The sequence below is a fragment of the Coturnix japonica genome, chromosome Z (assembly GCF_001577835.2).
Source record: "Coturnix japonica isolate 7356 chromosome Z, Coturnix japonica 2.1, whole genome shotgun sequence".
Classification (NCBI taxonomy): Eukaryota; Metazoa; Chordata; class Aves; order Galliformes; family Phasianidae; genus Coturnix; species Coturnix japonica.
The window spans coordinates 52812387-52822271 of NC_029547.1; the positions used below are offsets into that span (position 1 = coordinate 52812387).

At 42.5% G+C, this 9885-nt stretch overlaps 1 non-coding gene across 1 annotated transcript; it reads right to left on the bottom strand.

The window, feature by feature from the left end:
* Positions 1 to 9087: 9087 nt before the first annotated feature.
* Positions 9088 to 9251, bottom strand: LOC116652573. Its single transcript, XR_004305733.1, has one exon. It is a non-coding gene; the product is annotated as a U1 spliceosomal RNA (small nuclear RNA).
* Between the last annotated feature and the right edge of the window lie 634 nt (positions 9252 to 9885).

Genomic DNA, 9885 nt, shown 5'->3' on the forward strand with positions numbered 1-9885 from the left:
TGCATGAAAACTGTCTCATCAAGTGGGAGGTGAAAGCATCAACAGGACTGAAGCTGTCTGTGTCATGATCCATCTCCAAAATAGTTTAGAAGTTTGACATCAATTTTCTATACATTTTACTTGAGGAATATTGGTCAGTGATGAAACAAACTTGATTAAAAATGGGGGGGGGGAGGGGGAAGGGGGAAGAAACCAAACAGAAAACAAAACTAACAAAAAAGCATGTTTTACAATCACACTACTTGATGTCATAAACAATCTAGGAATGGAAATTTGACTATCCAGCAATGTACTGTATAATTGTAAATCATTCACTATAAATGTCTATTTTAAAAATACACAGAAGTATGGTAATTCATTTTCAGATTCGCGAAAGCTACTGTTAATCACTTAACTTTGCTACCATCTTTTGTCTAACTTTCATTTAACCTTATTCTTCTTAGTGTTCTGAGGAAGACAGTTGATAAGCCTTTTTCAATTCAGTGTAGGATTACTATATGGAAGCTTTAAAAATCAGCACAGTGAACCACTAAGAAGATATGTGCAGCTTTATTTGATTATTATACTCATAAAAACAGTAAATTAATTAAAACTAAGTAGTGATTTATTTACTTAACTTATTGGTTTAAGTTTTCTATAACCAAGTATCCACAGTTAGTCTTTTCAATATGTTCGTAGATTTCAGAGTCTGATAGTACAGCAGCTCTGAAATGAATGTTTGGCTGATGAGTGAAAAGTTATGAACATGACCAATGGGATCAATGAATGCATTTAACAACGTGCATTAATAAAATGTATACATTTAAATACATGCCATGCCATGAAAAAGCCCAAAAAAAATAATTTAAATCCCCTGGGAAAAAATCAGGGCCTGGCTGTAATTTATAAATACTCATTATTCATAAAGTGATGTAGTAAGAACATTTTACTGTAACATACAATTGATTACATAAATGACATGAGAGGATGACCTTTATTTACATGAAGGTTAATTCCTGATGCTTAGCAACATGGTTGTACCTTTCAAAGTGAAAGCAGTTATGACTATACGTGCCTAATGTGACCAGGGAAATAATAATTAAAAAGGTGTTAAATTTCATTGATATATGTGAGAATAGAGCCTAAAGTATTTTTCAACCCAGCTTTACCCTATCTGATGCCAAAATGAATACTGGCATGTTCCATCAGAATACCTATGAGACATTAATTAAAGGATGAAAGACTAACTGCCTAAAATATACACACACTCTGCCCTAAGTCCTTGGAACAGCAAAGTAAACTTGAGTTGCTGAAAATATTTAAAGTGGGCACATTTTATAGAAAATAAGTAATAACATTCTACACCATAACCTCAGCACAGATACACTAACAATTTGGTTGTACCAAAAGGATGGGACCTTGCACAGATATCCACAAGATGTGCAAGTCTAACAGCATTATAATTTTGCCATGCCAGAGAGGCCCTTGCCTGTGGAGGAACAGAATATGTGAAGCACATTGCCAAATCGGGCTCTGCATCATTCACACCTAGTAGGGTCTGAGAATTTTGTAAGAACGCTTGCCAGTAGCTCTCTATGCACAGCAAATTTCCTTGTAATCTCTTCCTTTCAGCACCTGAGTCACAGTGTACCTTTCCTCACTCCCAGTCTTGTTATTCCCATCCATTAGTGTTACTGGCCACTGATTTTTTTTTTTATGTCTTTTTTTTTTTTTTTTTTTTGCTATAAACTCTTCAGCAGATTTTGGGATTATCATGGTGTAATCCAGAGATAAAAGTGAACAGATTGAAGACAGAATTCAACACATATGTTGCCTAGCAGAGTCTTCTGACTCAGCACAGCAGAAGCTAACAGATAGCGTATAGAAATTTCTTACATATCGAATTTTCTTGAATTGCCTGGATAGCTGAGACAGGATAAAATCAAGATGGAGCCCCACACTCCTCCAAACTGTATAAGAGGTTCCACATCTCTAAGTGTACCCATACGTGGTGCAATTTCTAGCTTTTTTTTTTTTTTTGAGAGAGAGAGCAGCCTCTTTTGGACCTCAAAGCCTATTGCCAACAAAGGACATTTCTCAAATGGTTTTCAAACAGACAGGGCACCTGTTTATTCCTTATCTTTTCCAAATTGTTTCATAAGAAGTCAATGATATCTTGAGCTTTTCTCCAATTTTAGGGGAATTCACACAGACAAAAAAGATCATAACACACAACAAAAGCATTCATCCATTTCATCTCCTTCAAACTAGTTGATGAAGTGGTAAGGCAAGGGTTGCTGTGTTCTGACAACTTACATATAATATTTTTTCACAAAGTTTGTGTCATGGTTTTGTAATTTTGTAATTTTGCTATCAGTATTCCACATCATAACATCATGTCAAGTATGGATACTTCTGTTGAATGTGCAGTCCACAGAAGAAGACTACATATCCCAGAGAACAACAGGAGTAACAATAAGTCACGGGACCAGGACTCTATATAATCTCGTTCCAGGCTGGAGTCCTCCTTCTTCTCTCGAACTTCTCGGAGAGTTGGAAAGCGTTCCAGCCGTGTCGCCTAGAGTTCACAGTAGGCCTCTCGTGTTTCCGGAGACTCTCTCTCTCTGTTTCGTTCGATTTGTAGCCTTAATTAATATTATATTGTGTTATCCTTGTAATTTCGATAATCATATTTAGTAAAATAAGTTTTTCTCTCTTAGATTGTCGCTGTTTTATCCACTCCCTTTTCCCCTCCTTTCCGGCCCTGGGGGGGGCGTGGGGTGGCTTCCCTGTCACGGGCATAGGTAAATCTAACTAACGTCCGTGACAGATTTTTGGTGGAGAATGCGGGCATAGAGCTTTTTAGCTTTTAGAACAACTCTCTCTTTGCTCTTAAAGAGCTTCGTTACGGGAGTGTTGGGAGTGTTATCTTTCCGTAGCTGCTCACGGAGAACGTGACCTTGAAATAACCAGACAAATTGTAACATTAAGGGCTGCTGTAACATTCTCAGCACTGCTATCTAATCTTTTGTGTAGAAAACAAAGGGATTTCTTTCTCCCTTAGAGCAAAGCTAGCTAGCTCTGACTTTTACAGAGCCTGCCAGCTATGAATCCACTCTTCATCAGTTGCTCTGTTTAAGGGATTGAAAGCAATTATGATCTTTTAAAGTATTGGTCAACTATTAACACCATAAATTTGGGTGTGTGGAATTGTGCAGATATATAGCCTAGTAAGGTGGATACTGATGGAGACACCTGCCTGGTACTTTTAGCGAGATGTGGTATGGTCAGAATTTTGGCACCTACACCCCAGATGGAATTGTGAATCTTACAAATACTTGCATCCCAGATGGAACAGGCAATTTTACAAACACCACCATGTTTAATTCATTGTACAGGCTAAATAAACCCTTTTTATTTAGGTTGTACTCTCAAGATTTCCACACGCTTTCAATAACTGAGATAGGGTTCATACTGCATTCATGTTATCACTATCAATGCATGCATATATGTTCCTATGCATTCGTTCTATGCGGAAGTCTCCTCCAGAACCAGAGAATGATGACTGGCAGGGAATTGGAAAGGTTAGGAAAAGTCTTAGAAGCATGGGGACCCGCAGTGTATGGGATTTCACTCTTGAACACCCTAAGGGACCTAAAAATTGAGTTATTGGGTCAGAAATCTAAGGAGGTAAACTTATGTGGGGTTTGGCTTTATGCATACCGTGGTTTGTATCATACTATTCTGGAGAGAGAGAGTTTCCGATCTGAGATTCAAGCCCAAGTTAATTCGATCAGTCACAGGAGGCATCAGTAGCAAATCAGTTGCCCTGTGGAAGGGCAAAGAAAATGGAAACGGGTGTCCATTGCGTCTAGAACGAAAAGAAGGAGAAGCACAGGGGGGGGCTGCAGAAGACCCAGGTGCCGGGCATGGAGCAGTACCGAAAAAAGCAAAGGCAAAAACCAAGAGGCATGAAGAAGAGACTGATGATGAGGAGGAAATCACCTATTGTCGACCTCTGAAGCTGACTGAAATCCAAGGCTCAAGAAAGGAGTTCACACGGCGTCAAGATGAAGGTATCCTTGCTTGGTTGCTTCGCTGCTGGGACAACGGGGCCAACAGCTTTGTTCTAGATGGTAATGAAGCTCGCCAACTAGGAAGCATTGCCCAAGATGCAGGTATCGACAGAGGGATTAGCAGATGTCGGATGGAGCTGCCAGCTCTCTGGGTTGCGGCTGTTAGAAGCCGTGAGAGAAAGGTTACCGCCTATAAAGGATGCTTTGAAGCCTAAATTTGATAGTTGGAATACCGTCCAAAAAGGCATTCAGCGCTGAGGGAATTGGCCATGGAAAATGTTGTACAGCCCTGATCCAAGCGAACTTGACCCTGAGAGAGTGAGGCCCGATCCTGACATGTGGGCAGAAAAATCACAAGTACAGCACCAAGAGAATGCACAGTCATTGGTATCAGGATCTAAAGGATTCGTGACAGATGGCCCCGAGTTTTGTTGAGCTGATATATAATGCTTCAAACCACCGATCAGCAGCTCCCCAACTGCATCCGGCAGTTTCTGCCATACTCACGGCTAGAAAAACCGATTAGATGAAATGTGCAAGAAATTGTTTTCCATCAACTAATTGTAATGATCCCGTAACAGTATCAGAAACAACTGATGAAGGTCAATCCTCGTACGGGCCACCAGGTCTAATGAAGGATCTGATCAAACTAGTCCAGTCCTACTCCCACCCTGCATCATCAAAAGTCTCAAGCTGTTAAACGCACACGCTTCCCGAGCCGAGCAAGAACAACAGTACGATTGCACGCGTGTTTCCCATGTGGCGCTACCTACGTGACCGTGGAGAAGACATGAGGAAGTGGCATGAATCAGTCCCACTTCTGCACTACGAGCACGGGTGAAAGAACTACAAAACAACCAACCACCAGTACGGCTGCTCCAGTTATCACAGGTAACAAATAGAGGGGCCCTGCCCCTCAGTCAGGGGAGGGAAAGGATAATAGAGTTTATTGGACTGTGTGGATTCGCATGGCCTGGCACATCAGAACCACAGGATAAGGCGCTGGTGGATACCGGTGCACAGTGTAACCCTAATGCCCTCCAGTCATGAAGGGACAGAATAATCCATATTCTGGAGTGACTGGGGGCTCTCAAGAATTGACTGTGCTGGAGGCTGAAATAAGCCTCACTGGCAAAGACTGGCAAAAACATCCATATGTGACTGGCCCAGGGGCTCCATGTATACTGGGTATTGATTACCTCAGAAGGGGGCATTTCAAGGATCCTAAGGGGTATCGATGGGCCTTTGGGATAGCTGCTGTAGATATGGACAGCATTAAGCAGCTGTCTGTTTGCCTGGCTGTCAGAGGACCCGTCTGTTGTGGGGCTGCTACGAGTAAAAGAGCAGCAAGGTACCGATTGCTACAAAGACAGTGCACAGACGGCAGTATCGCACCAACAGGGGATTTCCTTGCTCCCCATTCATGATTTGATTCGCCAGTTGGAGAATCAGGGAGTTGATCAGTAAAACTCACTCACCTTTTAACAGTCCCATAATGGCCAGTGCGTAAAGCCAGTGAGAATGGAGGCTGACAGTAGACTACCGTGGCCTGAATGAGGTCACACCCCCATTGAGCGCTGCTGTGCCGGACATGTTGGAACTCCAGTACGAGCTGGAGTCAAAAGCAGCCAAATGGTATGCCACCATTGACATTGCCAATGCCTTCTTTTCTATTCCTTTGGCCGCAGAATGGCAAGCACAGTTTGCCTTCAGCCTGGAGGGGCATTCAGTATACTTGGAACCGTTTGCCCCATGGGGTGGAAACACGCCCAACCATTTGCCATGGGTTGGTCCAAACTGTACTGGAAAGGGTGGTGCTCCTGAACACCTGCAGTACATTGACTGACTTGTTGTGTGGGGCGATACAGCAGAAGAAGTTTTCACGAAAGGAGAGCAGATAATCCGGATTCTTCTACAAGCTGGCTTTGCTATTAAGAGAAGCAAAGTAAAAAGGACCTGCCCAGAAATTCAGTTCTTAGGTATAAAGGTGGCAGGATGGACGTCGTCACAATCCCAGCAGATGTGATCGACAACAATCACTGCCATGTCTCCACCAACTAGCAAGAAAGAGACACAATCTTTCCTGGGTGCAGTGGCTTTTGGAGGATGCACATTCCAAACTACAGCTCATTGTAAAGCCCCCTTTATCAGTAACGCGCGAAGAAAATGATTTTGCATGGGGCCTGAGCAGCAGCAGGCTTTTGAACAGATTAAACAAGAAGATAGCCGTGCTGTAGCCCTGGGGCCAGTACGGACTGGACAGGATGTAAAGAACATCCTCTATACTGCGCTGCGAGAGAAAGGCCCCACTTGGAGTTGGTGGCAAAAGAGCCTCAGGAGAGACCCGAGGCCGACCCTGGGATTCTGGAGTCGATCATATAAGGGGTCTGAAGAGTGTACACTCCAACTGAGAAGGAGATTTAGCCGCGTATGAGGGGGTTGGGCTGCTTCGACGTAGTCGGGACTGAAACACAAGCTCCTTTTGGCACCTCGACTGCCAGTGCTGAACTGGATGTTCAAAGGACAGGTTCCCTCCACCCATCATGCTACCGATGTCACCTGGAGCAAGTGGATTACGCTGATTACACAGGAGCGCAATGGGAAACCTCAATCGTCCAGGACCTAGAGGTAATCATGGACTGGCCTGAAGATAAAAAGTTTGGAACATCACTCAGCAGAAAGGTATCAAACGTGCTAAAGAGGCCCCACATACAACGAATTACCAGAAAATGAAAAGAAATATGCCCTATTCACTGACGGATCAGATGTCGCATTGTAGGGAAGCATCGCAAATGAAAGCTGCTGTGTGGAGCCCCAACGACAGGTTGCAGAGGCCACTGAAGGTAAGGGAAGAATCAAGTCAGTTTGCAGAGGTAAAAGCTGTCGCAGCTGGCCTTAGATGTTGCTGAACAGGAGAGGTGGCCAATGCTGTATCTTTATACTGATCATGGATGGTGGCAAATGCTTATGGGGTGGTTACAGCGGTGGGAACAAAATAATTGGCAACGAGGGGAAAGTCTTGTTTGGGCCGCTGAACTAATGGAAGGACATTGCTTCCCGAACAAAAGAATATGGTTGTAAAGGTGCGTCACTGTGGATGCACATGTGCCCAAAAGTCGGGCTACTGAAGAAACAACAAAACAACCATCAGGTAGATAAAGCTGCTAGAATTGAGGTGGCTCAAAATCGACTTGGATTGGCAGAATAAGGCGAATTATTTCTAGCTCGATGGGCTCACTGAGACCTCAGGCCATCAAGGAAGAGAGCGGACATATAAGTGGGCAGAGACCGAGGGGTGGACTTAACCATGGACGCTATTGCGCAGATTATTCATGATTGTGAAACATGTGCCATAAATTAAACAAGCCAGAAGGAATGAAACCTCCTGAGGAAGGGCGATGGCAAAAGTATAAATATGGGAGGCGTGGCAGGTTGTTATATCAGCCTTGCACGATCTCGCAGTGGTAAGTTTATGTACTCACTATGGTAGAGGCAACCACTGGGTGCGCTTGAAACATACGCAGTACCCCATGCAACTGCTCGAAACACCAATATTAGGTCTTGAGAAACAAGTCCTGTGGCGACATGGCACCCCGAAAAGAATTGAATCTGATAATGGGGACACATTTTAAAAATTCCCTTATAAATACTTGGCCAAAAGATCATGGCATTGAGTGGATTTATCATATTCCCTACCATGCACCAGCTTCTGGTAAAATTGAACGATATAATGGGTTGTTGAAAACTATGTTGAAAGCAATGGGTGGTGGAACATTTAAAGCACTGGGGAGAAGAATCTGGCAGAAGCCACTTGGTTGGTCATACTAGAGGATCTGTCAATCGTGATGGTCCTAGTCAATCTACCCCCTGCATACTGTAGAGGGAGATAAAGTCCCTCTAATACATGTAAGGAGCTTGCTGGGAAATGGTTTGGATCCTTCCAGCTTCAGGCAAAGGCAAACATTTCTGCAGGAACTGTCTTCGCCCAGGGACCTGGGTGCACTTGGTGGGTAATGCAGAAGGATGGGGATGTTCAATGTGTGCCACAAGGGAATTTGATGCTGGGGGATGCAGTCAATATTTTATGTATCTATCTATATATATATATTGTTTGCATGTGTAGTGTATTTAGTTATTATAGTTGTACATTTAGTTATGTTACATGCAATTCTACTATTTAGCTATCATAATTTTACATACGTGTATATATATGTATATATATTAACCATGATGTAATAATGTAGAATAAGGGGTGGAATGTCATGGTTTTGTAATTTTGTAATATTTGCTATCAGTATTCCACATCATAACATCATGTCAAGTATGGATACTTCTGTTGAATGTGCAGTCCACAGAAGAAGACTACATATCCCAGAGAAACAACAGGAGTAACAATAAGTCAGGGACCAGGACTCTATATAATCTCGTTCCCAGGCTGGAGTGCCTCCTTCTTCTCCTCGAACTTCTCGAGAGTGGGAAGCGTTCCAGCGTGTCGCCTAGAGTTCACAGTGAGGCCTCTCGGTTTTCGGAGACTCTCTCTCTCTGTTTCGTTCGATTTGTTAGCCTTAATTATATTATATTGTGTTATTTGTATTTCGATATCATATTTAAGTAAAATAAGTTTTTCTCCTTAGATTGTCGCTGTTTTATCCACTCCCTTTTCCCCCCTCCTTTCCGCCCTGGGGGGGGCGTGGGGTGGCTTCCCCTGTCACGGGCATAGGTAAATCTAACTAACCCGTGACAGTTTGGAAAGTGTTCAGGATACACCTGAATTAAGACTGAATTCCTCCATTTCTTTGAAACAAGTTCTTTTGTATTTCCTTTATTCTTGTGCTTAATTAAAGCAGATACACAATATAGGAAGAAAATTTAGAAAGATTCATAGAATCACAGAATCATAGGGGTTGGAAGGGACCTCCAGAGATCATTGAGTCTAACCCCCCTGCCAAAGTAGATTCCCTACAGATAAGCATCCAGGCAGGTCTTGAATATCTCCAGAGAAGGAGACTCCACAACCCCCCTGGGCAATTAAAAGGGGAGAGCGCGAACGCAGTCCCCCACTACCACAAATTATGCAGTCGAGTTTCCCGCATTTGGGGAAATCGCAGGGGTCAGCACACCCGGAGTGCAGGGGATGAGCCTCACCATGGGAAAACCACCTGCCTGATCATAATGTCTCCCATACCAGGTAAGTAAGAAGACAGTAATAAGACATCAGCTTTACAATTATAGAGAGTATATCTAAACAGTTTAGGAAAAATTATAGGTTTGCAGCTCTTTCTGCAACATCCAAAAGTAAAAACAAACTAACAGAAAAAAACTTCAACAAGTTGCAAAACCTTTGTCTGAAGATTTCAGTCACTGCAAACCTTCAGACTATTCTGTTCACTAAGTAATTACTAGACTACTGACACCGAGAATCAAAACTAACAAAGAATGGTGTCCATCTGTATTGGGGGGGGATTACTGTCTCACCCTCATATTTCTGTTGAAGAAAAATTCTGAGTCAGCTGAGGATTAGAAATTTCTTTCTGGATGTCACTGACTTTTATTTAACATACCACATTTTAGTTAAAGAGTTGTGTCTTTTTGTGTAAAGAATCTGATCATTGTTGATGACTGTGACATAGCAATCATTAGCATAATCTTATATAAAAGTTTATAAATAAACCTTGAGATTAAATAAAATACTTATCCCAAGAGAACTTAAGGAAAAACAAACAGTATTTGCATATTTGTGTCCCATGTTCCTTCCACGTAGGAAGGCTTTAGTCTCTTTGATAGCTCAGATCTACTGCTATGTACAATAATTCTGACTCTCAGTAAAGAT